The sequence below is a fragment of the Protopterus annectens genome, chromosome 5.part0 (assembly GCF_019279795.1).
Source record: "Protopterus annectens isolate FY-2018-M chromosome 5.part0, PAN1.0, whole genome shotgun sequence".
Taxonomy (NCBI): Eukaryota; Metazoa; Chordata; order Ceratodontiformes; family Protopteridae; genus Protopterus; species Protopterus annectens.
Window position 1 is genome coordinate 1,772,008,240 of NC_056735.1, and position 25,465 is coordinate 1,772,033,704.

Genomic DNA, 25,465 nt, shown 5'->3' on the forward strand with positions numbered 1-25,465 from the left:
AAACAATTAGATGCAGGCAATTACACAGGCAGAATAGTAGCCCAGCCCAGCACTTAAAACTCTGCAAACAGCAGTGCAGAATGTTTCTCTCAAGAGACACTGCAAGACAGGAGTTAAGTTATCAGAAGTGAAAACTGAAAAAGCTGAACTCAGAGCAGAAATGTTAGGGGCTGCCTTAGCTGTCATAATTGAGACATAGGCGACTTGCTGAGGGTGGTGACAATGCAGATGGTGCCAGACAACCCACAGTGAGGAGACGGAGAAGAGTGTACAGGCCCAGGGTCACCTACCACGGGTTACATGAGCTGGAGATAGTAGAGCGCTATAGAGTGGACAGAGACCTCCTGCAGCAAATAGTGGAGCTGTGCAGGCCACGCCTCACACACAGAACCAACAGAGGGGAACCCATCCCAGTGGAAACCAAGGTATGTGTTGGCCTAAGAATACTAGCAACAGGTACCTTCCAGAGACCAACTGGTGATATGGTGGGGATATCACAGGCATCAGCCTCCAGGGTACTGCACCAGTTCCTGGATGCCATGTCAGCATATGTCGGTGATCATGTATATTTCCCCAATGCCCGTGAGGTATTGGCCAGCAATATGCGTCTCTTCCAGCAAATAGCGGAATACCCTTAGGTACTGGGTGCAATAGACTGCATGCACATACGCATCAAAGCACCAGCCGGTGAGCAGGGTAGGGCATACATCAACCGCAAGGGCTTCCCCTCCATCAACTGCCAGGTCGTGTGTGATGCCCAGGGCATAATAATGAATGTGTGTGCTGGCTGTCCTGGGAGCTACCACGATTCCCACATCTGGCATTTGACGCAGCTGTACCAGACATTTGCCAATGGGGACATCCCACACGGACACCTAGTGGGGGATGCAGGTTATGCACTGGTGCCGTGGCTGATGACACCCATCAGAAACGCACACACACCTGAACAGGAACGCCATAATGAGGCACACACACAAACACGTAATGTAATAGAGCGTGTGTTTGGGCTGCTCAAGTCACGGTTCCGGTGTCTGGACACATCTGGTGGAGCCTTGCAGTACACACCAACTACATGTACCCAAATTGTCATGGTATGTGCTATGCTACATAATATGATCTTGCGAAAACAGCTGCAGCAGGACCAGCATAGGGCCAGGCCAAACAGCCCCCCACCATTGCCAAGGCCATCACAGGCAGAGCGTGACTCGGAGGAGGAACAACCTGAGCCTGCCCCAGTAGGCAGAAGGAGGCGTGCCCAGTATGTCCTGGCCTTGGCAAAGAGGCAACGTATAGCACATACACTGGCTCAGTAGGAACCCTGGGAATGATACCCCTCTCTGACTCACTCATATAGTAACAGGGATGCCTAACATGACACAACCTGCTCTCAAACATGTACAGGGAAGTGTAATATGCATCCGACAGAGACAGCCCTGCAGCACCACCTGAGGCATGAATGCTATGTGTTAAGTAATGTAACACCATGTACTATATGCACACCTGAGGACCCTGATTAACATCCTACCCTCACCAAGCATCATGCCACAACATGACAATGAGATGATCAAGTGCAACAATTGACTGAAGTATCGCAGTTAGTCAAAGGGGATCCAATGTGTGCCAGTCTGGGATGACATGCTGAGCATGACATGATGCACCACCTGCTAGGACTGGCGTGCACCTATCAGTGCAGGCCGTATGGATACTGGCAAAGGCTGTTGTCACCCACAGTGTGCCCTGAATAGGTAAGGCTCAAAACACAAACCTATCTCCATAGGTATCAGAAGGGATAAGAATAAGATAAGGGATAAGTTGAAACAGCAAGATGCATGCAGTCTAAACTCACCCAGTATGGAGAATGTTGATATCTGCTGTAACAGAAAACTGAGCCAAGGCCCACAACAGCACCCTAACACTACCAGGTTACACCTCATACTGTGCTGTACAGCCTCAAAACTTGGAACAAGCTACAAAAGGAGGGTGACTAGCAAGAATTGTCAAGGATAACCACACCCCCATGTTGGTACCACAACAAAAAGCAGCATGGACTAGCCATGCTCAAGTAACAGTGGCTAAAACTGCCCCCCAATTTATAGCCTGCTACAGACTACTGTCCCAACACCAGGAACTGCACCCGGCCTATGCTGGAATACATGAATATATCAAGTCCTCCAAACCACATTTTATTGGGTGACTGCAAATACCCAGACATAGACTGGGAGCATTATACTAGCTCCAACAGTGTAGGACAAAAGTTCATAGAATCCATAAACCAAAAGGCCCAGGAACAATGTACCCCTCCCACAAGAGGGGTGAGCATACTGGATGTGATAATCAGCAACATGCGTACTGGATGGCAAGATCAGAAGTGTATTGCTCACTGGTAAAACCAGACCATAGAGTAATCAGACTGGATATACAAATCCTGACCACAGTCCCTGGCCAGAAAACCACAGTGGAAAACATGTGTTAAGCAATATTTGCACTCCTCCAAACTGATGTGGAATCCATTAAAGGTCCCGTGCAGGTGCAAAATATGGGCCACACCTCAGAACCTGTAATACAGCCATTCCATGAACACTGCCAGGAATGCTTGGATTATGCAGTCTTAAATTAAAACAAGACACAATGCCATACACGCAGAAATCTGGCATGGTGGACACCAGCCATAATCAAACCATGCAAGAGAATGAGGAAGCTACTACATGATAGAGCAAACATAAACAATGAAGTAATCACTGATCAGTAGTATGGCAATAAAATCTGTCCACACATACAATCCACTAAGGCCAGCCACAAGTGGAATCTGTGAATCCTGAGGCAATGTTACACCTGCCCCAAGTACACAGACAACCCACCACTCCACCCAAGAAATACAAATATATGTGAGAGATGCAACCATCTATCCAAACTGGAGGCTGAGCTCCCTCAACTCAGTACTCCCAAAACAAGTCAGGAGGAGAAGGTAACCACACACACCACAAACACAGTCCCACATAGACCTATCACAACTGCAAACCAAACACATAAACACAGAAAAACATTCCCGGAGGCACAAACTACAAACACAGCACACCAACAGAGGCCTCTAAAGCAGACACCCAATCAAACAACCTCCAAACATAGCACATGCAACACATAGTACACAAAGCTGGTGTGCCAAACAGTCACAGGCCAGAAGGAGAAACAACATGCCTGATACAGTTGTAATAGGTGACCCCATAGTCAGACACACTGCTGTCCCAAGCACCAGACTGAACAAGGGAAAGGGTACAGTAAGCTGCCTGTAGGCTGCCACAATATGCCACATAACAGAAGTATGCAGGTCACTCCAAAGCAAGTAGAAATATGATGAAGTCATAGTCCATGCTGGTGTGAATGACCTGAGATGTACCGCCCTAGACTACATGAAAAGAGACATAGATGAGCTATCTGATTATGTAGTCCAGGCCGGTATGACACTCACTGTTTGCAGCATCCTACCCTTACCAAGAATAATGCCACAGTACAAACACGGAATGATCAGTCATAGCAAGTGGCACACTTACTGGTGTCATTCCAAGGGGATCCAATGTCTGTCTGCTTGGGATGTCATGCTTGACAAGCCACGCAGCTGTTCTTGGGATGGCCTGCACCTGTTAACCCTGGGCGTATGAATATTGGATAAGGCCTTTGCCACCTCCATATAGCCTTTTGTAGGCAAGGCTGAAAAGACTGACCCACCATCCTAGAAAACATAAGTGGGAAGAAACATAAGGTAAATGCTGACCAATGCCAGATGTGTACACCCCAATATGCATGCTCCCAAGGCCATCCCCAGTATGGAGAACATCGATGTCTGTGCAGTGACAGAAACCTGCTGCAAGCCTCCTGACAGCACACCAGCACTACCAGGTTATACCACGTATCATGTGTCATGGCCCCAAAACCTGGAACAAAACATAAAAGGAGGGTGAGTATCCATAGTCAGCACAGACACCCATACGTCCAGGTAACTGACAATGCACAAGGCATTGGAGTCCACCCATGTGCAACTAACTGTAGGCAAGACTGCTGTACAGTCGGTAGCATGCTACAGACCGCACTCTCACACACAGTAACCCCACCCAGCCGTCCTGAAAACACTGGACAGTATGAATGTCCCACCAAATACCAAACAAGGTACCACAAATTACCACACAGGTGGTAAACCATTATGTATGGAAGGAGTAACCAGGGACCTAGGGACACAAGTGGACAGTAACCTGTTATGTGACACCCACATTGCCAATGTGGCTAGGAAGACTGTCTACATTTGACACCGTATCAGGACAGGATTCACATCTACGTCAACAGAGGTCATTGTGCCCCTATACTGTTCTCTATTCACACCCATAATCTAGTACAATGCCTCATATGGGATGTACCTTACCTGACACCTGCAGCAGTTAGAAAGACCTCAAAGGTACCTCACCAAGAGGATAAAGGGTCTCAAATATATGTCATATGCTGCCTGGCTGTAGACACCCCAGCTGAATGCAATCACATACTGCCTACACAGAGGCATTGCATGCCTGTTGTAGGAGGCCATGCCCAACACAGGAGTAATGGACATGCTCCACCCCAGAAAACTCAAATCCATCGGAGCTGTGAGAGTGAGAGATGTCAACCTCAACAAATAATGAAATAGGATGTGCTGGTGGGACAGATACATAATCCAGAGGCTCCCCACACCCTGGACCAGAATCCCACTCCATGTTAGGCAGAGCCCCTCACTGACACTCTTCAACAGGAATCTTGCCAAGTGGATGGATGATTGTAGAGTTACACTGGGGGTCTTCACTGTGTCATGTCCAGACAGAGGCACAGCAAAGCAAAGCATAAATGGCCATAATATTCACATAGCAAGGGGTGGCAAAAGCCACACACACTCTGGCTAGGCTAACAAATGCCCTAGGGTGGATAGCCTAGTATGAACCTATGAACCTATGAAGATACAAATTGTACAGGACACTAAGGATAATCCCAAGGCTTTCACAGCTGATGGTAGGAACCATGTTGGGAATTCACAGATATGCCCTGAATCACACAAATATCACAAACACACACACATATTGCCAACATACATCCTGACAGGTGCAGTGCAACCCCGAATGCAGAATATCTATCCCAGCAGACTGCTGGCCCCCTGATATTGCAGATGCTGAGGTAACAGCCAACATCTACAAAGCAAAACACACAGCAGCAATGGTATGAGATGGTGTCCTGGGCTTAGTGCAACATGGACTCCAAGATGAATGGAATGCCAAACCACACTACTGCTCAATGTCAGCCTTACCACAGAATATGTACCCAAAGAGCAGTGTACAACAACAGTGGTCCTTCTCAACAAAGGTGTTGCCTGAATGGATACTGAAAACTACTACCCCAAAATCCTGAGAAGCTCGGTTTGCACATCTATGGAAAGGATCAGCATGTACCACAGACATAAAGATATTGGGGACCTACTGACACCGGACCCAACCCAGTGTGGCTTTCTCAAGTGCAGATCCTGCCCCTAAACATGTTTGACTCAATTGAAACAGTCATTAAGGTCATTGACGAGGGCAATGTGGTCCACACAGTGTAGCTGGACCTTGCAAAGGCTTCTATACAATACCCTACGTGTTCATTATAGATAAGTTCACCAGCTTAAATATAAACCCACATGACAGTAGAGGGGTTGCAAACCAGACCAAGGACAGAACAGACATGGTCAGACATGCTGCAGCCATGTCAGACTACAAACCAGATATAACTGGCATCCCACAAGGCTTTGTCCTGGGATCTCCCTCGTCTGATATATATGTCCCATAGGTACAGGCAAACATGGAAGGACTGTGTCCGTACATGTTTGCAGAGGACTACAAACTGCTCACCACATATGATCCACCAGCTGACACAAGCATCCCACAAAAGGGCCACATAGAAACAGACAACTGGTGCCATAGCCATGTCAGCAAGCTAATTGCAGAAACGTGTATATTCAACCCCCGTGGATATATAGTAAGTGCCCACCAATTACCACATAGGTGTTAACCCATTATGTAGTTAACATGTAATGAGAGACCTGTGGACACAAGGTGATAGATATCCTGCATTGGACAAACATGTGCTGTAGTGTTTACAGAAACATACCATATACACACCTAATCATGAAGGTTGTCAGATCTTGATAAGGGGAGGTCATTGTGGCTCTGCAGTCATCCTTCATCAGCGGTACAATTGACTACAATAGCCCCTGTGGGATGTACCTCAGCAGACACCTCCATCAACCGTAAAGTCTCCAACAGTACCTCATCAGGAGTATCAAAGAGCTTGCACAGATGCCATGTGTTGCCTGTGTTGCTGGCATCAATAAACATGCTGCACCTTGTACAATCTGAATGGCAGTGAGCTATGCACATGAGAGACCTGAACCCCAGCACTGACTTACATAGGACAAGCTGTACTGCGTGATCCATAACATAAAAGCCACCCCCACCCATGAGTGAACCCCCAGTACAGGCTACCCATAGAGTCACTTATCAATCTTCCTCAATAGGAATCTTGATGAGTGGATGGGAGATGGGAGATTTATCCTGGGTATCACTGTCATGTCACAGGTAGACAGAGGCACAGTATACTAACCATGACATATGTCATGGCAAACTCCACTTACAATGTGTGTTGAAGGACAAACACACTCTCCAACTAGCATTAGACATGGACTAGGGCACATCGCTAGTGTTTGCAAATGTACACCTATGTTGTGGAATACACTACCAATGTTGGACAAGCCTGGTTTAAGTAGTTCATATCTGAACAGAATGCAACATGGTCAGATGTACACAACTGGCCCCTAACCAGGCTGTTGTGCCCACTATCGAAATGTAAAGCAGTGATAGCACTAAAGCCCAGGATACTGTCCACCACAGTCAAAGTACTACCAGTACACTATACAGTACTACAGTGTTAGGTCAGTGTGAAAGGATGTTGACAACTGTATGCAAAGTATCCCATGCAAACACTGCAGGCACAGTATAATCCTGCTGTGTTCACACACAAAGCAGTTGTACAGTAACTACACAACATGACACACAACACACAACCATAAACGGGTGATATTTGTTGAAGTTCACACTCATCCACAAATGTGGTGGGCTGCAGAGTCCAACATATGGAATGCTCACACTGGGCATGCTCACACACGTTGATAAATGAGACATATGTCAGACAACATGCCATGGGAAGGCTGAACTGGGTATGCTCACACACTTAGGCCAAATCTCGGTTTAGCAGTTGGACACACATATCTGGTATTTTTATGTGTTATTCCAGGAACCAACCACAGTACAGCAGTCTGCCCAGTGCACACAGTTAAATAACTACAGAGACATACGTGATATAGTGGATCCCTCCCATATGCAAACATCTTCCACAGATGCACAAGTTGTTCATACAAACAGGGAATGCTATGGCAATAAAGATGTGCAAACAGTCTATCAGCAACAAATAATGTGCATTTGGCAATTAAACATATGGGTGTAGAGGTCAACACTAGGCTGTTTGCCCTAGGGAATTACAGCTTAGCCAGAGTGTGCTTGGTGTCTGCCTCCCCACAGGATGCACATTCCCCTTTCTAAACACAGATGATGTCAGCACCCTATAAGTACAGCAGGAGAAAAGAAACTTCACAGTAGTGCGAATAGCGCGCTGTGCTAATGCGTCTGTCTCAAGTGTCATAACATAGTTAGGTAGGGGTTTCAAATCCTGTAAATGCTGTGTGTGAGTGGGGTTGGTGTGTGTGTAAGTCTGTGGGCGAGGAATGTCCCTTTTGGCAACTAGGAAAACACACTACAGGATGCACATTCCCTTTCTAAACACCAATGATGTCAGCACCCTATAAGTACAGCAGGAGAAAAGAAACCTCCCAGTAATGCGAATAGCGTGTTCCGCTAATGCGTCTGTCTCAAGTGTCATAACATAGTTAGATAGGGGTTTGAATCCTGCGAATGGCAAGTGTGTGTGTTTGTCTGAGGGGGGTTAGTGTGTGTGAGGGAAATGTCCCTTTTGGCAACTAGGTGAACAGACTACAGGATGCACATTCCCTTTCTAAACACTGATGATGTCAGCACCCTATAAGTAAAGCAGGAGAAAAGAAACCTCCCAGTAATGTGAATAGCGTGCTCTGCTAATGCGTCCATCTTAAATGTCATAACATAATTCGATAGGGGTTTGAATCCTGTGAATGGCAAGTGTGTGTGTTTGTTTGAGGGGGGTTAGTGTGTGTGAGGGTAATGTCCCTTTTGGCAACTAGGTGAACAGACTACAGGATGCACATTCCCTTTCTAAACACTGATGATGTCAGCACCCTATAAGTATAGCAGGAGAAAAAAAACCTCCCAGTAATGCGAATACCGCACTCTGCTAATGCATCCGTCTCAAGTGTCATAACATAGTTAGGTAGGGGTTTGAATCCTGCAAATGGCAAGTGTGTGTGTTTGTCTGAGGGGGGTTAGTGTGTGTGAGGGAAATGCATGTCCCTTTTGGCAACTAGGTGAACAGACTACAGGATGCACATTCCCTTTCTAAACACTGATGATGTCAGCACCCTATAAGTATAGCAGGAGAAGGGAAAGCTCTCAGTGATGCGAATAGCGTGCTCTGCTAATGTGTACGTCTCAAATGTCATAACATAGTCAGATAGGGGTTTGAATCCTGCAATTGGCAAGTGTGTGTTTTTGGCTGAGGGGGGTTAGTGTGTGTGAGGACAATGTCCCTTTTGGCAACTCGGTGAACAGACTACAGGATGCACAATCCCCTTTCTAAACACTGATGATGTCAGCACTCTATAAGTATAGCAGGAGAAGGAAAGACTCCCAGTAATGCGAATAGCGTGCTCTGCTAACGCGTCCGTCTCAAGTGTCATAACATAGTCAGATAGGAGTTTGAATCCTGCAATTGGCAAGTGTGTATTTTTGGCTGAGGGGGGTTAGTGTGTGTGAGGACAATGTCCCTTTTGGCAACTAGGTGAACAGACTACAGGATGCTCATTCCCCTTTCTAAACACTGATGATGTCAGCACTCTATAAGTATAGCAGGAGAAGAGAACACTCCCAGTAATGCGAATAGCGTGCTCCGCTAATGCGTCCGTCTCAAGTGTCATAACATAGTCAGATAGGGGTTTGAATCCTGCAGTTGGCAAGTGTGTATTTTTGGCTGAGGGGGGGTTAGTGTGTGTGAGGACAATGTCCCTTTTGGCAACTAGGTGAACAGACTACAGGATGCACATTCCCCTTTCTAAACACTGTTCAGCTGAAGGCCATGGCTCTGGCACAAGTCGTCTGTTGCTATGATGCCCCTTTGGAAGATGCTTGTGTCAGCTGGAGAGTCGATTATGGTGGCCAGTTTGCAGTCATCTGCATATTTGGACAGCCACAGTCCGTCCGTGTTGGCCTGTACCTCCAATAAATATATGCCAAACAAGAGAGGTCCCAGGACTGAGCCTTGTGGGACACAACTCGTAACTGGTGTGGGGTCTGGCATGGCTCCAGCAATGCTAACCATGTGGGTTCTGTCCTTGAGCCACTGTGCAATCCATCTAGTGACATAGGGGCTTATATTTAAGCTGGTGAGCTTCTCTAGAATGCCCAAGTGGGGTATTGTTGTGAAGGCTTTTGCAAGGTCCAGGTAGGCTGTGTGAACCACCTTCCCCTCATCAATGGCCTTGGTGACTGTTTCAAAGAAATCAACCGGGTTAAACCTCGTAGTGCTGGTGTGCTCTCAGTAGCCCTGAACCAGGCATCTGTTACTGCACAGATATCGATGTTTTCCATGGCAAGGAGTGTTTTGGGTGCATGCATCTGGAGGTTTAGACTTCTGGCGTTGGGTAGCATTGCTCTTAGTTTCTTATCCCTTGTGATACCTATGAAGGTGGGTTTGTCATTTGAGCCCTGCCTAACATAGGCACTATGGGGGTAGCAAGAGCCTTTGCCAATATCTGAAAGCCCAGGGGTGACAGGTGCAGGCCGTCCCTAGCAAAGCAGGTAGTTCAACAGAAGATGAATGTGTGAAGGTGTAGTGCCTGTGATTAGTTAGCAGTAGCATATATGACTGCTCACGTGGACACATGCCAGGTAAGTCATATGCACTGTGTCACAGGCAATGTACATGTGAACAGGACAAACAGTGACATCCTGTCAAGTGGGACATGGACATACATATAGTAGGCTATGCAGATGGCACTAGGAGTCCACAGAAGCTCTATAACTATGCATTGCAGGTGTGATCAGTATTCCAGGGTAATTGCAAGCAAACATGCATGCAAACAAAGCTACAGTAAACAGGGCTGCATGTAGTCCATTGTACAACAAACAAGCTGTACCAGTTCCAGTAGGTAACACTGCAAATATGCAGGCACTATGCACATGTACATGGAAATACACGGGTCAGATGGCTAGGGTCCAGTCTCAGTGCACACAAGTGTACAGACCATGTACTGTCAGGATGTACAGTAACTGGATAGAAACCCATGTGCTCATACCTGCAGTAATACACATGTCAAATAACAGACACTGAGCCTTCACTCAGTGGTTCCATACTTAGTAGGATGTATGCTCCCTGGCCTGCCACCACAGTATCCCTGACATATATGGGGACTCTCCCTCCTGTGACAGTTAGTTATGTGTGTTGGGGCTGTCAAGCATGGTATGAGATGTGAGCATGCAGTGCTAGGGTGCTCCTGTGTGTCCTGTACCAGTCGTGTAGTACTGCACACATATCAACATCCTCAAACATCTGCATTGCAGAGTCTAGTGTGGGCAACATGCCACTTGCCATTTACATGTCCATCATTGTGTATTACTACATTCATTACCCTATCCCCTGTGCTACCTATGTATGTAGCCCTCTGTTGACATCATTACCACCAGTATGCCAACATGTGCAGATGATACACTATGGTACTTACCATGGGTGTAGACAACAGGACATGACAATCACACACTTACTGCATCAGGCATGCTGTGATATACCCACAATTAATTCAGCACACAGTACTGTTAACAACATGATACTATTACTACACATCTATGTGGTCACCCTGTGCATCAGCAACATGTTAACCTGTACCTGCACAGTTGTTACAGATTGCAGAAGGTGGCACAGTTTCATCATATGCACAGGGTGTGAACTTGGTATGCCTGAGTCAGCCACCGATACCACCAATTGACATGTATGTGTATGTGTGTTGGTGAGGGACAGCAGTAGAAGGTGGGGCAATGTTGATGCAGTGTGTGCGTGTGCGGTAGCCCTAGGTGTTGTCAATTTGCATGTGTGTATGGATGCACACAGTTCCACCTCATGGCTGCCATATACTGGTGTTTGTGGACAGCCACAGACTGTACCTGCCAGGTCATACAGATCAGTGTCTCTGGCCACGGACACGGTACCTGTGCCTTGCAGGGTGCTACGGACTGTATCCGGTACCAACCCAGACTGGGTACTGTCATCAGAAGCAGGTGTTCGTTGACTGGACACAGATCCCTGTCGGGCCTGGCCAGAGCCACGTGCACGTGGTCTCCTGGGGCGGTCTAATGACAGCACAGACCCAGCATTGCTGGGGCTGCTGCTGGCACTACGGGGGAGGTCGCGGCCCTGTTGTCGTCCGCGACGACTGCCAGCTGCTGCTGTTGCTGGCATATGGCCACATCGACGCCTCAACCACCCACCATCACCCTGGCTCATGGACATGTAGTTGTGGAACCGGTCTAATATGTCCCCACAACGTCTGTCTATGACATCGGTGAAATCACGGATGGCAGCCGCAATGTCACGCATACTGTCAGTCATGGCTGTGCGACATGCTGTCAGCTCCCTCAGACCCTGTCTGGTGTACCGTTCCATACGTGACTGTGCCTGCATGACAGTCCGAAACATAGCTGAGGTTGTAAGACCTCTGTGGGCACGTCTGACAGGGGCAGTGCGCCCACGGATGCTCCCACGAGAACCCCTGGACATCTGTCTGTGTGGTACCATCTCTGGGCCATGCCCATGGCTGCTGTGTGGGGAGGCATGTGCCACAGATACCACATTACCCTGGTCAATGCCCACTGTATGCTGTCCATCACCTAGAGACATTGGTGACAAAGGGTGTATTGGTAGGATAACTGTGCGCATTGATGGGGTCGACAGCTGTGTACTGTCAATCGGCTGACCAATGGCGGACCCTGGCATACCTTCCTGTGCCATTACACAGATGTCATCATTATCAGTACCCACGGCACCTGACTCAGGTTCCCTGCTACATGACACCAGAGCAGCAACAGAACCTGTGGGAGGGAAACAGGAAACACAGTTTACAATGTCTACACATTACCAGCAATGCACACATGCACAGATGCACACATGCACAGGTGCACACATGCACAGGTGCACACATGCACACATGCACAGGTGCACACATGCACACATGCACACATGCTCAGGTGCACACATGCACACATGCACACATGCACATGTGCACACATGCACAGGTGCACACATGCACACGTGCACACATGCACAGGTGCACACATGCACACATGCACACATGCACACAGTTTCACACAATTGTACAGTACTCAGTATGCGTGATATCAACACACAGACACAGACACACCTACATGCATACAAAGAGCACTACTAAGTTAGCCAAATAGTACTATTACTATCAACACTATTACAGGAATTGTTAATACACACTCACCAGCATGGATAGGCTACATTGCTGTTATACCAGAGGGTCCTGCAGACGTGAAAAACTAATGTCAGTGGGCACAACTGTGCCATTGTTACTGAGTATGATACAGGTTAGTAGTACAACAGTCGCCTTTCACAGGTCAGCAGCTAATATTGAGGATATCACACTTGCACATCAAATACTATGGTGACAGCTACAAACCAAGGACACACCTCACACATGCATTAACTACCAGTGTACACAACAGTCAACTATACATATGGCATATTACCTGCACGTTCACTGTCTTGCTGCTGTGTGGCTCCCGCCTCCATCGTAATGCATGTCTGCTGCTGTTGTTGTTGCTGGCGGACTGGAGCCACTACACTCATGAGTAGTCCCTCCAGTCTGGTGAGTGGGGGATGTGTAGCCACCCCACCACCTGTGGCGACCTGTTGCCTGTGGATATCCGACGCACGCTGACGGACATGTCTGATTAAATCACTGCAGTGATGTCGTACCTGCTCATATGTTCTATTATGCGTGCCTATGTCATTTACCCGACAGACAAGGTCTTGCCACAGTGCAGCCCTCTCCTGCTGATTCTGGCTGGTGCAGGAAAAGAGTATTGTATAATCCCGCACCAGGCTTTGGTGTATCTCCTCATCCTCAGCTGTGGAGTAGGTGGGATTCCGCGGGTGGACCATGTACCTGAGAAAGAAAATAACCTGGTATCAGCAATATATGTCAGCAGAATTTGGCACACATGCTACTCGACTGTTATGATACAACATATCTCACATATGTAGCATCTGTCTGTCTATTGGTGGATACACATGTAGATGGCCAGGTATCTGTGCTCAGCCAGCAACTGTGCAACAGTACCTGGCAGACTCCATACGACATACTACCAAACCCCAGCAGTCAGAACACTGATTCAGGTCAAGAGCACCTCCTCACTCTGGGGGTTTGTATCTAGGTACTGTATGGCCTACATCGTCAACTACTGTGAGCTGACCACACACTGATTGCCCTGGATATACATATCCCACCACCACCACCAGCACAAACGACTATAGTGCATAACATTACAGATACAAACTTTACACTTTGTAACAGTGATATGGTATCCTTTCAGCCCACTGGGCCAGTGGCAGATACAACCCACAATGCTGACCCCTACACAATTGCTTTCTACAGACATCTCCGAGAATGCATGGATCATGCAATCCCATATATGACCAAGACACTCTCCACAAAGGGACAGCATCCAGTCTGGTGGACCCCAGCCATAGACAGATTGTATTACAGAAGATGGAAGCTACTGCAAAACAGAGCATAATTCCATAAAGGGAGGGCATGTCTGAGCAGCACTAGTAAGGATCTATTTTCCATCATACTAAATACATGGGCAACTTTGAGAGGGAAATCAAGAGTGACACTACAGATAACCAAAAGGCCTTCTTCAGTTATGTTAGCAACCTGATCAGGAGCCATCCTCTATGCTCATAGGTAGTACACAACAACAAATATTTCACTGACACCACAGATATCGACAACATTGTGGCAGACAGGTTCAGTGCAGGTGTCACCCCACCCTCTCCCCCGAAATAAGGCATAGTTATCCCAGCTGACTGTAACTTCCCTGTCATCACAGATGTCCAGGTGAGAGACACCCGCAGGACAGCAGAATACACAACATGGATGGGACCTGATGGTATCCCCAGTTGCATGCTACATAAACTCTGACAGGAGCTAAACACACATATATAAGTGATATGTAACACTAGCCTGACTACAGGATATGTACCTGTACACTGGCGCACAGCAGCAGTGGTTCCACTCCACGAAGGAGGCACCTCAACATACCAATACAATACAACACAATACATTACATTACAATACAATACTATACAATATGCTATTGCCCCTGGGACTACAGCAGCGTACTGTTCTGCTACCCTGACCATTGTGACACATGTTGTGTGATGGTACCTGCTGCTGTCACACAGTTACACAGGGTGACTCATATGGCATATTACCTATCTGACTAACATTCAGCAGGGGTATGTGTGACATGTACTCATGGGGAGTCTTGCTTCTTAACACTGTGTGGTTTCTTGCAGGGTATGCCTTATCTGTGGGTAGGAACTCTTACCTCCACATGCGCATTCTATTGCAGTGGCACGGATGACACACAGCAGACATTTAGGTTGTGGATGGTGTGAGGTGTTACTATGGTTGTTGGACATCTGTCATGGGTGTGACTTACATATGTAAATCCGGGAGTGGTAACCTCTATGTGGGTAGCATATGTATACTCTGTGGTGTTGTCAGTCACTGTGCATTGGTAATGTGTTTGAGTGCATTGTCACAGTGTTGTACATGTCACTGTGTCCTTCTCCATATCTGTAGCTGTCATGTGAGGTCCATACCATGGCATCCATTATGTGGTGTGGAGGGGTACACCGACCTACATGTTCATAGCTGACTCACCATGTCCGCTGACACATACCATGTGCAGGTATTCCAGGGATAGTTTGCCACTGTGAATATCATTGGGGCCACTATTGTACACATTTATGACCCTGTTCACCCCTGACACATGCAGTGGTGGGCAGCCAATCACATTTCTGGTGGTTACTGGTGTAGGTGATCTGGAATGTGGTATGGTACTCCGGTTTTGACACTGGTGTTCACTCCATGCCTTTGTCACCAGGCACCTGTTGCAATACATCTGTACACATGTGCCTCACTCAGAAGTTATATACATTTATCTCTCTCTCTATATATATATATATATATATATATATATATGTATATATATATGTATATATATATATATATATATATATATATATATATATATATATATATATATATATATATATATATGTGTCCGTATACATATACACATATATATTGATGTACATATTTTGCTATAGATGTGGAGGGGGGACATAGGGGTGTGAGTGACAGAGGGGGTGGGACAGGCTGTGTTGCAGGTCGTCATATACAGTCATACCTGTAGGTAGTCAGATCATTCTGTCTATGTATATGTATCTACATATATCTATATCTGTATGTGTGCATTACATAGATATGTTTGTACAATATTCTATCTACATCTGTCTATGTATTCCTACATCTCTCTCTCTATGTATGTATGCATATCATATATATATATATATATATATATATATATATATATATATATATATATATATATATATATATATATATATATATATATATATACACATACATATGTTGACATACATACGTATCCATATGTTAGACAGGTATATCAACATATTTGTCTACCATACTGTATACACACACTAACATACTGCTAAACATACATAACTGTGAAACCTACTTTGTACATGGCACTACAACCTACAATCAAACAACATTGATATGTGCACATAGATGCTCTCACATACAAATGTATGTACAGCCTTCACTGATAGTTGCTGTATGTCCCCTGCCCTTTACACATCTTCATATACATATGGATACAGACCAATGACACATATGGAGGGTTCACAGTATGTAGACCTTTATAGTATTACTTTACATTACCTGTGTTTGTCACAGCTGCTTGTGTTGCTGTCTGGTTCTCTGTCCTGCTGCTCCACTTCCCAGTTGTCAGCTTCCAGGTAGCTGTTGCTGAACAATTTGTTTCTGTCTGCTTAATTGCAGTTTTCTCTGTCTCTGTCTCTGTCTCTCTCTCTCTGTCTCTCTCTCTCTCTCTCTCTCTCTCTGTCTGTCTCTCACGTCCTTCTCAGGGTGCAATGAAAGTATTGCATGTGTGGACATGGAGCACAGCATACTTTTGTAGGTATCTGCATATGCCCATGTGATGGCCTCTGCACCAATTGTTAGCCAGTATTTGATAATTGCATGCAGCCAGTTGTGTACTGATTGCAGTTCTCACTGTGATTTCAGAACAGTGCTATAAAAAGGTATGTGAGATAGGCGTAGCCCTTTCAGATTTTAAGGGCAGGGACCATGCTGTTATGCTGTGGACAATGTTCTGTGAGTGTAAAGGTTGGTATCTCTCTCATATTTCCAGGTGTGTTGTGGATTAACATTCCTCCATTCATTTCTCCAGTTTCCTGTACTAACTGTGTATGTACACTGACACCTACAACTACTAATACTGTTAATGTGTGTGTGTGTGTGTGTGCTTTCCTTTTACTTTTGCTTGCACTTTGTTGCTAAGGCTTCAATAGTTGCCCTTTACAGTCACTACTTGTATGCCTGCTAGGTGTCTTGACTGTAGTGTGCTGCTGTAGCTTTCCTATTTTCCATGTACATTCACACCTTGGAATGCTTGCTATATCTGCTAGGGTGTTACAGCATGCAGTGTGGTCTGGCCATGGTGTGGGCCTTGACATCTATTAGGGTATTTGAGTATGCTGCTGAGCAGGCCCCAGAGACTTTCAGGTTCATCTGTTATGTGCCTCATGGAATGGTACATATCAGTGGGGTACACCCATTAAAATGTCTGGTATGCTGCAGTTGTGACTGTGGGTTAGCATGAGCATATGTATTACTATACTTTTTCTGCCATGCAAGTGGTGAATACTTTCAGGACTCCATAGTTACCATTGCATGTGTTACACCTTTCTGCCTACTGTTTGTACATTTCACATGGGGTCTGTGGGGCATCCCTGTAAGTCATTCACTGTTGCTATGTCTAGGCTCTTAACTATTCAAATATAGTGGTGTCGGACCCGTCATGTGTACAGATATTTGCAGGTTATCCACATTTCTGCCTCATATTTTGGTCAATATCTCATGCACACCTTTTTCTGGCAAGTGACTCTGGGCTCAAGTCAGAATATGGTGACAAACATTCAAGTTCCAGACTGCATACCCTTCCAAACATCCCACAAAGTGCAGACCCTGTTACTTTCCGAACTGTCTGCGTTTGTTGTAACATTATTTGTAATGTGTCCCTGGTTTTGGGCCTTTGCTCCACATATTTTATTACTTGGTCCAGATGTGTTCCTGTAAGAGGTTGTGGGGTATGGGCAGTGCTTATCCTGCTGTGAGTATGTGTGTGTCTTGCAAGGTGCTATAGTGACATTATTACCTACTAGCTTCCAACTAGCATGGCTGTTTCTGTTCGCACACTACTATTATGGAAATCCACTAGTTTTGATAGTAATTCTAAATGTCATGCTTTGTGTACTACACATCTATATTCCCTTTACATTCATTGCTACTATTACATGATATATTTACTTTAGCACAATGCTCTTGTATAAGTGTCATGGCTTAGTGGTAAGTCATGCAGACTACAGTTGCCAAGGTCCTGGGTTCGGGACTCACAGTGGGATTTTATTTTGCTTTTGAACTGAGTACAGGACCTGTCAATCAAAGTGACTAAGGCACTTTTAAGCAGTTGTAACCGGGCTAGCGCTGGTTTGCGCGGAGCTCACGCATGCGCACTGGCAGTTAGCTCCGCGCACACCCGCTTACAACTGCTTAAACGTGCTTACTCTTGCACACACCCATGCTATTTTCTTTGAAAGAAAAGAAAAATGGGGAGACAGGAAAGTGGTGAAAAAGGGGTCACAAAGAGGGTAGGACAGTAGGGAAACAAGCTTGGGATGTGCAGGAGGGATGTAGGTAAGGCCCATAGCTGCCCATTTCTTCATCAGCAACAGCTGTGCATATGTATGGAATTTGGTGTGACATTTGAAACCTTCCACCCCTGAGAGAGGTGTCAGGACAACAATAATACGTGTTGTACAGCCAATTGGAATTGATAGGTTCCATGTCCAGTAGACATGTGTGCGGAATGGGCAGCTATGTATGGGGCGTAATTTTTTTGTGGGCACAGAGTGCCCTTTTTTTTTTTCAGGTGAGAGTGGTATGTCAGGTGAAGGTAGTCGGTACAGCTGGGGAGGTAGGTTGGGTAGGTAAACAGACAAGACAAACAAGACGCATACAGGGGCGGTGTATGACACGTGTGGGGGGGTTACACAATTGACAGGGATGGAGGTTTGGATATCCAGAGCCCATGAGCCCACAGATGGCAACAGTGGAACTGATATCCCCACCCATAGGCAGTTGCCACTGTTCCTTCACTGCCCAGGATGGGGCTGTGCTGGGGGCTGTGTAGGCGGGGCAACAGGCATGCCTGTTAGTTGCGCCACCCATGCCTCGAGCTGGCGTAGGGGCTCGAGAACAGAGTCCCGAATCTCCCTACGCACCACAGTCCGGACGCTATGGAGGGTGAGTGGTGGATCTCCTCCGGCCACACTTGCAGAGGGGGGGCGAGCCCCATCCCCTGCAGCGCTTCCACCCGCAGGTGGCACAGGGCCACTGGAGGAGGGTCCGGACTCGGCACTAGTGCCAGGTGCACTCGCCAGCTGAGGTGGGAGAGGTGGGTCCGCTGGTACCCGCCTTCCCTGTTGTACTATGTTTTGCATTATGTCATGACAGTTTGGGTTAGTGACATATAATACCATTCACAATTAGTTGTAACAGCATGCATTAGTATTCCCATTAACCAAACACCCAGATATTCACACCATTGAACAGCGTGCATAACACATGCATAATTTGAACAGAAATACACAGTCCAACAACATGCAGGGTTAATTGATGGCAACAGGCCATCAGGTGTGGATGTATGAACAGGGCAGATGCATCAACAGACATGCAAATATATATGACCCAACAGGACAAACGTCCAGGGGTGTTAATTGTGATTGCACATACCGTTTTCACGTGGAATGGGTTATATGTGGTTATAGGGTGGGGTGAAGAAAGTACTATTAATACCTTCGAATAACAATACATATGCTGTACATTTCTAATAGCTACAGTTATATACACACTACTGTTCTAACTACAGTTTCCTATATGATAACTATTTCAACTTGGTGATAGGACTGTTAATGCAACATCAATATACATTTTATGGTTCTTCATACACATTCATATCTAGCTTTGTTCAGCTACATCAGGGCTACATTTGCTTTATATAGCTGTAGACAAGTATGGATGTTTGGTATATCAGACAAACATCCTATCTGCATATTGCAGACTGAGAGCAACATATCCTGATTTTGGGATACACATTCCAGATACAGCAACACTTTGAACAGATTTTGCTGTTAGGTTTTGAATCTCACATGCATTTCATTCTGTCTTGACTGCAGTATACTTTATTCAGGGGTTATTACTACTGTATTGCTGGATTCATGGCACTTTCTCACACTCTCTCACTTGCTTTCATTTTACTATTCAGGATGGTACTTCTAGGCTTTATTGACATGTTTTAACAGTAGTTATTACAATCCTTTCCAGCAGTCTCACTTCTGTCATGTTTCAGTATTTCCACAGGGATATATTTCACACATGTGATTTCATCATCTACTGCAGCTATACTTTTCAGCCTGCTGCAGGTTGTGTACTATTTTCTTACAGGCAGGGCATTTTTATTTCAGAATATATGTCGGACAGTTTCATGTTTAGGTTAAGCTTACAGGCTGAAAACTCTTGTAATCAAGCAATACTTGCATACACTTTCACACTGTTACATGCAGATTTTATTCCTTACTGACTACACTGCACTCTTTTGCTGACTGTCATACTTTTATATTTCTTTACAGTTACAGGTAGTGGATTACTGACCTGCCTGGTGGCGCAACCGCACCAGCCTATCACCATAGGCTCTGCGTTTCGTAGAACAGACACCTGCAGCTGTAATATAAATGAAGTAATATTGGAATACACATCTCCATAATATCAGCTAGTTTAATTTTTTACATACATAATTAAATGTTACTTACTCAGTAGTGGGGCACTGGGTGTTTGCCGGGCCTCCTGGATCCAAAGGTTCAGTTGGTCCTGCTTGCGTCTCTTCAGGTCTGCATGGTGGTGACAGACCTGCTCACCAGTCCTTGAATCCCTGTGGCACTGGTGAGATCATGAGCCAACCGGTCCCACGCCTCAGCCCTGTATGCTCCCCAGAGGACCTGGCCCTGCATGAGTTGGGCCTCATGATTGTGGACTAGGAGCCAGGCCATGTACCTGGACTCCTCAACACCCCACCTCTGTGCTCGAAAGCGACTACCCTCTCCTACTCCTGACATTCTGCCTGCAGGTCTGTTCTACAATCGTTTATGCTGTGTATTCCCACCTATGGGGCTTATATAGTCCGTTTTTCCCGCACATATCTGTGATTGGCCATTTTGGAATTGTATCAACTTCAGTAAACCTGCATTGTCATGCTCTAGTTTGTATTCATTCCTATATATTAGCTATTATTGCATTTACAGGTACTGCTGTTGTGGCTTAGTGGTTCTGTACCTTGATTATGGTGTATAGTATCCTGGGTTCAAACCTGGCCACTGCTTTTTATTTTTCATGACTGTCTAGACATGCTGAGGGGTGTGTCTGTGTAAAGGCAGTTTTGATACGGCTTGCTCAACGTTGCCCGTCAGTTAGCTCGTTTGCACGGTGCGCAGCTCAGCGCAAATGGGGTACACTGGTTTATGCCTCATTTGGCTATTGGCACGCATATTACGCTCAGCTCAGTTAGGGGCACATAGATTTAGCGTGTTAAACCACTGCTCAGCTACGGGCACTCATTTTGCACCAGTTAAACCACTGCTCATCTACGGGCAGATGCACTCACCCTGTTAAACTGTAGCTCATCTATGGGCACATCTGACATTTTTTATTCTTTTGTTACCTCACATTTCTTCAATATAAATGGGCAATTTCATTACATTTTACATATATTGGGGTTTTATGTGTACATATTTGTCAGGGACTTGTTTCCTGCTTATTTTGAAAAAAAAAAAATTGGTGTTGTGGGGGTTCAAAACATGAATGCCTGCTCTTCAGCCAACATCTCTACCGCTACGCTATTGCTTTCTGGCTTATTTTGCATATTTAGTTCTTATATGCTTTCCCACTGACTGCTAACTGTAGCTGCGCTTCTGCACGCCAGCAAACGAGCGCACTCACGGTTAAACATCTTTACAATTTAAAAAAAATATATAACATGTTTATATATATATCTTTTATGTTTATAGTCTGTGGGGGCATGTGTTGTGTTGTGTTTATTCACATTTCCGTGGACTCTGTTGTGGGTGTTTACTTTGGGCACTTTTACACTTCTGGGGGCGTGTCCGCTTGCAGGGCTCGGCCTACGGACACGCCCCCTACTGTCTTACATGGACCGTGTTAGACTTAGGTGTGATTCAGCATGCTCTCATGAATATGCAAAGCATGCTGACATCACTCCGTTTAACTGCAGCCTCCGTGTAAGAGTTATAACTCTTACACGGAGGCTTCGTGAATCCTGGGGACTGTGTGTGTACTTGTCATCCTCCCAGCAAATGTCCCCCACTGTTGCCAGTGGTAAGGATTAAGGCTCCTCGATTGCTGGTTGGCAGTAGTGAGTCCTCACACTCTCAACTATATTTATAGATGCAAAGTGATTTTTTTATATCAGGATAATACAAACATAATCCACAGCAAGTACTACAAATGTATTTATTTATTTATTTATATAAAGTTTGTTAAATGGGATGTGGGCTAATATAGGACCCTTTGCAGCCACTACCTGGGCTGAAAGGCAATATAACACATAAGACAACCACATACAAAAAATGTTTTACAGTAGTTTTGAACTGAAATTTTGACTATAGAGTGAATAATATACTTGCAATCACACTTGTACATGATAATATAAACTTGACTAAAAGATAGTAAAAAGGCATACATTTAAAGACCACTTACATAACAAAATTCACAGAGTGAAGGCCCTTGACATTGGAATCAAACACATATATATATATATATATATATATATATATATATATATATATAAAAGGAATCGTACCTGAATGCAGTTGTTATACTTTTACACAAGCTTGAATATGGCCTTTTCATCTTAGATGCTCCCTCTTGCAAGAACATGGCCACATTGCAGACTATCAAAAACAAAATCTGTTATCTTGTCACACACACACTTCCTCACAGGAACACAATTGTCTCACTCTCAGTACAGCCAATTGGCAACCAGTGGAGAAAAAGAAGACCTTTCACTTGGCTCACTTGTCTTCAGACTCCTCCATCTTGAAACATACTCCCCTTTTGGTGCAAGACTCACAGCAAAAATGTCTTCTTAAAACCTAAGAATGCATTCCCTCACTAGAGCTGCTTTGCAATCCCTTATATACAAGGTGCATTTCACTAGTAACAGACGTTTATTTCTAGCCCCTGAACTATGTGAATCTTTCTTCATCTATAAGAACTTTACTCTTACTTGAAATTTAGATCAAAATTCAAAACAGAACTTCTCAACAAGCCCAAAATAAATGTTTTCAGACAGTTTTATTGTTGCTTGTAAATATAATATAGATACTTCTACAATGATGGGCCATTGTTATTTAAATTCAAACATGCTGATTTGGCAGCCTAACCAGCATGTCCATTGTAAATCAAACATATATCAACAGAAAAAGTCTGGTCACTAAAATACCCTTGAGAGGCCAGACTGTTTTCTATTGATATAGGCTATGGAACCATACCGCTAAACTATATAAATTTTCACAGCATGTACAGATATTTGGCCTCATAGTTCTAGCCTGTTCCTCATAAAATCTGTGGTTTTCTGACAAATTGCTGAAAAGTTAAGTGACTAAATAATGAACATATTTGAGTATCAGACTTCATATCCTTCAGACATTGCACACTAACACAAATAGTGTTATTCTAGCAGCGTTCTAAGTTTGAGTAACATTTACAATCAGTCCCTAATTTGTGGCCTTTGCCACCGTTATTTAAAGTTTTGCCCACATTTCTTGAGCTAAGAGGTTAAGAGATATGTATGGAGGGCAGACTAAACACAAGAAAACTCAGGTACATTCTGCAAAACTAACAAAAACAATAGTATTTCTGAACTGTCTCAGCAGACTGTCATACCTCTGAACTGTCCATATTTTATAGTAAAAAATAAAGGAGATTATTTTTTCTTTATTGCTGTTGTTGAACCGTACTGATGTACCCTGTAAGCAAGGAAACATAAGTCCCATTCACATGAGCAGTACATCAACAAACATGGACGGACAGGAAACAATGCAGAAGAACAATATGGTGCTGTTATACAAAGACATTGATTAAGAAAGGTAAGCAATTTCCTTTTTTAATAGTGTCACTGTAGAATTGCAATAACTGACTCATGGGTGTGAGTATTTGAGGATTTACCCACAGCTGGCTTTGTTTAATCATTCAGTGTTCACCACTGGTATCAAACCATATCCAACTGTGGATAAATCCTCATATACCCACACCCACTCAGCGGTTATTGCTTATATATATATATATGTGTGTATATATATATATATATATATATATATATATATATATATATATATATATACACACACACACACACACACACACACACACACACACACACACACACACACACACACACACACACACACACACACACACACACACACACGGGGTCTACCTGATATGGTCGACAGTTCATATGGTCAAAACTCATTTGGTCGATGGCTCATTTGGTCAACAACCAGTATTCAAGGCACTTAACAGGGATTTGCCCCCCTCCTCAAAGTTGTGTGACCCTGGAGTTGATATATATAGTTAAGGGGCTGTGTATTCATTTAAAATGTTTAGTTTTTGTTGAATTTTCATGTTTTAAACAACTATTAAATGAATATTAGTGGGGGGTTTTGCCCCCCACACCACCCTGTCTCCCCAAAAAGTACATTGCACTCCATCAAGCAGATAGAAGTATCTTTTGCCACCCACGGCAGTGTACTACACTCTGTCTGGAAGGTAAAACTTGGTATTTCTCATCTAAAACTCTGGTAGCCCCAATGACATACAGGTCAGTGTAGGTGCCAGAACCTGATATATCTCATCTATATGTCTGGTAGCCCCATTGACACACAGGTCAATGTAGGTGCCAGAAATGAAACTGAAACACTCCCCATTATTGTATTTACCACTGCTAATTAGTGAAATATATTTCAAACATTTATTTCTTTGTAAAAGTTGTCATACTCTGCAAATAAAGTTACATACAAATTAAATACACCTGCATGCTTACTCCAGTTTTAAAACAGTAAGTTTTAAATGCTTAAAAAGACTGCTGAATGTTTTTCTCTGTCTCCTGCCCCTCCAGTGTAGCATTAGATGCTCATGCATGGAATATTGCAAATGCATCACAGTAATCGTAGATGCACACATGTACACTATTGCACAGCACGCTCCCTACCAACTTTTGTCTGTAAAAAGATTTGGAAAGAAATGACACAATGGAGTTATTTAAAAAGATAAGTCAATTTAAAAAACAAATAACGCATTGTATGATGGCAATGCACCAGTTATGGGTACTGGGTATTTCACTTTCTTTTTAATTTTTTTTTTTTACTCTGGTATGTAAAATATGAATTACATAGTTCCTGACGTAGTGATTTGCCAATCATTACCCTACTTATCTGTGCACAATTACATAATTCTCTAAGTTTGGAAAACCCATGCTCTTATTGCACTATTCTTAACTATTACCTTTTACCAAATACTTGAACCAAAATGGAAGTTTTAATGTCAGGCATGTGCAAGGCTTGGAATGAGAAACGTTAACAGCCATAGTCACCTTTGTAAATGGTGAGTGAAAAGGCAGAGTGGCTATCTGGTCCTAATACATTTCATTGTTGAATTATGCCTAAT

General features: G+C 44.5%; 1 protein-coding gene across 2 annotated transcripts in view; it reads left to right on the forward strand.

Moving 5' to 3' along the window:
- Positions 1 to 25,465, forward strand: part of DSCAM (DS cell adhesion molecule) — a 3,720,739-nt gene that overhangs the window by 2,788,602 nt on the left and 906,672 nt on the right. The gene's annotated exons all lie outside the window — the stretch shown is intronic.